This window comes from Erythrolamprus reginae, chromosome 2, assembly GCF_031021105.1.
Source record: "Erythrolamprus reginae isolate rEryReg1 chromosome 2, rEryReg1.hap1, whole genome shotgun sequence".
Taxonomy (NCBI): Eukaryota; Metazoa; Chordata; class Lepidosauria; order Squamata; family Dipsadidae; genus Erythrolamprus; species Erythrolamprus reginae.
Window position 1 is genome coordinate 17,785,389 of NC_091951.1, and position 6,985 is coordinate 17,792,373.

Sequence of the window (6,985 nt, forward strand, 5' to 3'; positions counted from 1 at the left end):
AACATGGGACGTAATAACAATAAAATGGAATGGAATGGAAAGGAATAGAATAGAATAGAATAGAATAGGAATTTTTTATTGGCCAAGTTTGATTGCACACACAAAGTCACAAAGTCTTTGGTGCATATGCTCTCAGTGTACATAAAAGAAAAAGATACGTTTGTCAATAATCATGAGGTACAACACTTAATGATTACCGTAGGGGTCAAATAAGCAATGAGGAAACAATCAATTTTAATAAAAAATCCTAAGGATACAAGATACAAGATTTATTACTATTTATTAAATTTTGAGAATGTAGAAGAATTTGTGAAAGAAAACTTGATAGCATGGCTGACCAACTTTGGTTGCAACATACGATTAGAAGATTGGGAGCAACTTTGGAAATTAAATTTCAAACTGACAATATCTATATCTTATAAAGAAAATCTTTATAAGATGTTCTACCAGTGGCATTATGCCCGAGCAAGACTTGCAAAAATTTGCAATAATTTGCACAGCACGTGCTACCATATGTGGTGGACATACCCAGAAGCAGTAAAATTTTGGACCTGAATTAGAAATTGGTTGAAAGAAATTGTAAATTATGAACTAGAACTAAAACTGGAAATATACCTACTTGGCATTATCAATGGGCATCATAAAAAGGCAAATTTATACCTAATAATCCATTATACCAACAGAACAGGTGATACTCAGAAAGATGCTAGAATGCGCAAAAATGAATAAAATTACAATGGAATTGCAGAAGAAACAGGAGAATGTATACTATACTGTATGGGGAAAAATATGCAAATGGATAGAGAAAAAATGGAAATAAACTAACCAGACAAAATAAAACAGGACAATGTAAAAAAGACCCTCTAAAAACAACTTTATTTCAAAATGTACAAGTTTCTGTAAACTTTTTGTATGGTGTAATTGTATGATATGTCTACTTTTTGTATGTGTTTGTTTATGTTTCAAAAATTTCAGTAAATTTTTTTTTAAAAAAATTAAGAGAAACCCAAAGTTCATTCAACCTGCACAATAACTTTGTAATGAAAGTCAGCTGGGGACACTGCAAGGATAGTACAGTATTTACATGACGTACTGTATACTTCATCAGGCTAGGAAAAAACCTGCTCTCATAGTCACAAACAGGTCAAAAACAGGTCTAGACGCAGCTTCCAGAGAGCCTGTAAGAAACCATGGAAGACAGCAGCCACCCATTCTTCCCTCCTTCGGGTCTTGCCTTGCCAGAAACCAGATGGGCAGATTTCTGACCACGAATGGGCTTCCTTCCCACTGGGCATAGCCAGGCTGCAGTGAGAAATAGCAGAAAACATCATGGATCACCCCCACTCAGTAAAAGACCTTAGAATACTAATATCAAATGATCTAAGTGCCAAACCCCACTGCAACAATATCGCAATATCTATAGTTGTTAACCTGATCCTATGCAGCTTCTGCTCTGGCAATCTCACACTACTCACCAGAGCCTACAAAACTTTTGCCAGACCCATCCTTGAATACAGTTCATCTGTCTGGAACCCATACCACATCTCGGACATCAACACCCTTAAAAATGTCCAAAGATACTTCACCAAAAGAGCCCTTCACTCCTCCAGAATGCCCTACGAAAGCAGACTATCAATCCTAGGTCTAGAAAGCTTAGAACTACGTTGCCTAAAACACGATCTAAGTATTGCCCACAAGATCATATGCTGCAACGTTCTACCTGTCAATGACTACTTCAGCTTCAACCGCAACAACACAAGAGCACGCAACAGATTCAAACTTAATATTAACCGCTCCAAGCTTGACTGTAAAGAATATGACTTCAGTAACCGAATTGTCCAAGCGTGGAACTCATTACCTGACTCAGTAGTGTCAAACCCTAACCCACAACATTTTTCCCTTAGACTATCCATGATTGACCTCTCCAGGTTCCTTAGAGGTCAGTAAGGGGCGTGCATAAGTGCACCAGTGTGCCTTCCATCCCCTGTCCAATTGTCTCTCCTTATCTCATTTATCTTTTCTTCCTTTCAAATATGTTCACCTATACTTTTATATCTTTTCTTCTATTCTTTTCTTTATTTATATTACTACATATCTATTCTCTTCAATGTGTATTATGTATTGGACAGAATAAATAAATAAATAAATAAATAAATAAATAAATAAATAAATAAATAAATAAAATAAATAAAATAAATAAAATAAATAAAATAAATAAAATAAATAAAATAAATAAAATAAATAAAATAAATAAAATAAATAAAATAAATAAAATAAATAAAATAAATAAAATAAATAAAATAAATAAAATAAATAAAATAAATAAAATAAATAAAATAAATAAAATAAATAAAATAAGCTTTGAGGAACGTGCTGGAGGGAGCTTGCCTGTGTCAGCTGCAAAGCCAAAAGACTCTTGAAACGCCTGGAAACACCGAGGCACTTGGGGTGGTGGCCAGTGGGAGTGGCTGCTGTCTTGGGGGGGGGGAGCCCAGCAGAAGCTTTAAGAACATGTTTGATGGAGCCCGCTTGTGTCAGCTGGGTGGGATGGGAGGACCACATGGATGTTTGGACCTGCTGGGCGATAAAATCACGAAAGAGAAATGAGAAAGATGGAACTGGTTGCTTGGGAATTGGGACATTGCTAATATGAACTTGCAAATGACTATCATTGTCTGTCCCTCCCCCCTCCTCCCCCCCCCTCCTGACTCCTGTGCACCTCTATGCACTTTATTGAAGATCCACGCCCCCTAGTGGACTGGCTGGGGAAAAACAGCAGCTTTTTAAGACCTTTTTAAAGTCTTTTAAGATCTAAGACTTATTGAAGCCATACAAAGACACTTCACCTGGACTGACTGACTAACCGATGTTTAACTAACTAATAATTAGTATTAAGATCTGATTTTTACTATTTTACCATTTTTACCATTTTATATTACTAATTATTAATTTTGTGAATTTTTCAATTTCTATTTATATGTATTTATATTGTGCCACATTTTATTAGCTTTTTACTTATTACTAATTTAATCTTTTTAAATATAGGGAGGGTTCGCTAATTAATGGATGATTGGAATGGAGTTAATCTTGTGCATGGAATGAATGATTGGTATGAGTGTGATGGTTGGGGTGGGTGGGAGTACAGTATGGATGAGATGATTGTGAGTAGTATGAATGATAGGTTTGGCCCACCTGACGCTCGGGAGACAGGAGAGGAAGGGGCACCGATCTCTGGGGTGGCAGAGGGCCGGAATATCCCTGTGTTGCTGGGGAGAGGCAGATACGGTGGGGGCCACAGAGTTAGCCATTCCAGGGGAACGAGAGACCGTTGCTTAATAACGGTCCCCTGTTCCGGCTCTGTGAGCCCAATCTTGGGTACTGGTGATGAGTGTAACTCTGGCCCTGGACTCAGGTTGCTGCTGCTCAATGCCAGGTCGGTGGTAAATAAAGCTCTCCTCATCCGGGATCTGATCCTGGATGAGGAGGCCGACCTGGCATGTATTACTGAAACCTGGCTGGGCCCGGAGGGAGGTGTCCCTCTCTCTGAAATTTGCCCAGCCGGGTTTCAGATATGACATCAACCTCGACCCCAGGGAAGGGGGGGAGGAGTGGCTATTATAGCCAGGGAGAGCCTTTGCCTGCGTAGACTCATTGCTCCGGAAATTGCAGGTTGCGAGTCTCTCTTGCTGAAGTTGGACTTAGGGGTTCAGGTGGGCTTATTTCTCACGTACCTGCCTCCCAGCTGCATGTCAAAAGCCCTGCCTGTGCTACTCGAGGAGGTAGCCGGGTTGGCAGTGGAGTTCCCCGGACTCATTGTCCTGGGGGACTTCAACCTGCCGTCACTCGGCGAAACCTCTGGGCTGGCACAGGAGTTCATGGCCACCATGACAGCCATGGACCTGACTCAAGTAGTACAGGGTCCGACTCACGAGGGAGGGCACGCACCTGACATGGTATTCCTTTCTGAGCAATTGAGCAATGGTCCGAGACTAAGGGGCTTAGAAGCGTTGCCTTTGTCATGGTCAGACCATTTTCTGCTACGGCTTGACTTCCTGGCTCCAATCCTTCCCCGCAGGGAGGCGGAACCAATGAAGATGTTCCGCCCCAGACGCCTGATGGACCCAGAGGGCTTTCAGACGGCGCTTGGTGTTATTCCAGAGGCACTCGTCCACAGTTCGGCGGAGTCCCTCGCTGAGGCCTGGAACAGGGCTGCGGCAGGGGCTCTTGACCGGATTGTGCCTTTGCGACCTCTCCGCGGCGCTAGACCCCGTAGAGCCCCATGGTTCAACGAGGAGCTCCGGGTGTTGAAACACCAAAAGAGACGTCTAGAGAAGCGATGGAGGAAGAGTAGGTCCGAATCTGATCGAACACTTGTAAGAGCTTTTATTAAGACTTACAAAGTGGCGCTCAAGGCGGCAAGATGCGCGTACCATGCCGCCTTGATTGCATCAGCGGAATCCCGCCCGGCTGCTCTGTTTAGGGTGACCCGCTCCCTTCTTAATCAGGGGGGAGTTGGGGAGCCCTTGCAGAGTAGTGCCGAGGAGTTTAACACGTTTTTCGCTGATAAAGTCGCTCAGATCCGGGCCAACCTCGACTCCAATTGTAAAACAGAGTCGACTGACAACGAGTCAGTCGAGGTGACTGGGGCACGTACTTGTCCACCTGTCTGGGAAGAGTTTGATCTGGTGACACCTGATGAAGTGGACAAGGCCATCGGAGCTGTGAGTTCTGCCACCTGCTTACTGGATCCGTGTCCCTCCTGGTTGGTCTCGGCCAGCAGGGAGGTGACACGGAGCTGGGCCCAGGAGATTACCAACGCTTCCTTGGGGAGGGGAGTTTTTCCATCACTCTATAAAGAAGCGCTTGTGCGCCCCCTCCTCAAGAAGCCCTCCCTGGACCCAGCCGTACTTAACAACTATCATCCAGTCTCCAACCTTCCCTTTATGGGGAAGGTTGTCGAGAAGGTGGTGGCACTCCAGCTCCAGCGGTCCTTGGAAGAAGCTGATTATCTAGGTCCCCAGCAGTCAGGTTTCAGGCCCGGTTACAGCACGGAAACCGCTTTGGTCGCGTTGATGGATGATCTCTGGCGGACCCGGGACAGGGGTTTATCCTCTGTCCTGGTGCTCCTCGATATCTCAGCGGCTTTCGATACCATCGACCATGGTATCCTTCTGCGCCGGTTGGAGGGGCTGGGGGTGGGAGGCACTGTTCTTCAGTGGTTCTCCTCCTACCTCTCTGGCCGGTCGCAGTCGGTGTTAGTGGGGGGTCAGAGGTCGGCTCCGAGGTCTCTCCCTTGTGGGGTGCCTCAGGGGTCGGTCCTCTCCCCCTTGCTATTTAACATCTACATGAAACCGCTGGGTGAGATCATCCAAGGACATGGGGTGAGGTATCATCAATATGCCGATGATACCCAGCTTTACATCTCCACCCCATGCCCAGTCAACGAAGCGGTGGAAGTGATGTGCCGGTGCCTGGAGGCTGTTGGGGCCTGGATGGGTGTCAACAGACTCAAACTCAACCCGGATAAGACGGAGTGGCTGTGGGTTTTGCCTCCCAAGGACAATTCCATCTGTCCGTCCATTACCCTGGGGGGGGAATTATTGACCCCCTCAGAGAGGGTCCGCAACTTGGGCGTCCTCCTCGATCCACAGCTCACATTAGAAAACCATCTTTCAGCTGTGGCGAGGGGGGCGTTTGCCCAGGTTCGCCTGGTGCACCAGTTGCGGCCCTATCTGGACCGGGACTCATTGCTCACAGTCACTCATGCCCTCATCACCTCGAGGTTCGACTACTGTAATGCTCTCTACATGGGGCTACCTTTGAAAAGTGTTCGGAAACTTCAGATCGTGCAGAATGCAGCTGTAAGAGCAGTCATGGGCTTACCTAGGTACGCCCATGTTTCACCATCACTCCGCAGTCTGCATTGGCTGCCGATCAATTTCCGGTCACAATTCAAAGTGTTGGTTATGACCTTTAAAGCCCTTCATGGCATCGGACCAGAATATCTCCGAGACCGCCTCCTGCCGCACGAATCCCAGCGACCGATTAGGTCCCACAGAGTGGGCCTTCTCCAGGTCCCGTCAACTAAACAATGCCGGTTGGCGGGTCCCAGGGGAAGAGTCTTCTCTGTGGCGGCGGCGGCTCTCTGGAACCAACTCCCCCCGGAGATTAGAACTGCCCCTACTCTTCCTGCCTTCCGAAAACTCCTTAAGACTCACCTTTGCCGTCAGGCATGGGGAAACTAAACATCTCCCCTGGGCATGTTAATTTATACATGGTATGCTTGTGTGTGTGTTTGCTATTACATGGGGTTTTTCTTAAATCGTTAAATATTTTAATTAATTGGATTGTTGTGACTGTTTTTACTTGTTGTGAGCTGCCCCGAGTCTTCGGAGAGGGGCGGCATACAAGTCCAACTAATAAATAAATAAAATAAATAAAATAAATAGAATAAATAAAATAAATAAAATAAATAAAATAAATAAAATAAATAAAATAAATAAAATAAATAAAATAAATAAAATAAATAAAATAAATAAAATAAATAAAATAAATAAAATAAATAAAATAAATAAAATAAATAAAATAAATAAAATAAATAAAATAAATAAAATAAATAAAATAAATAAAATAAATAAAATAAATAAAATAAATAAAATAAATAAAATAAATAAAATAAATAAAATAAATAAAATAAATAAAATAAATAAAATAAATAAAATAAATAAAATAAATAAAATAAATAAAATAAATAAAATAAATAAAATAAATAAAATAAATAAAATAAATAAAATAAATAAAATAAATAAAATAAATAAAATAAAATGGATGAGAACAGCCTTGTTATGCCTCAACCTGATCTTCACAAGTAACAGTCAGAGTCCAGAGACGTCATGATGGACCTGCCAATCTCCTCAAGGATTCCTCTGTAGAACTGAATCAGCAGCTCCTTGGGCACTTTGAGCTTCCTGAGTTGGCGCAGAAA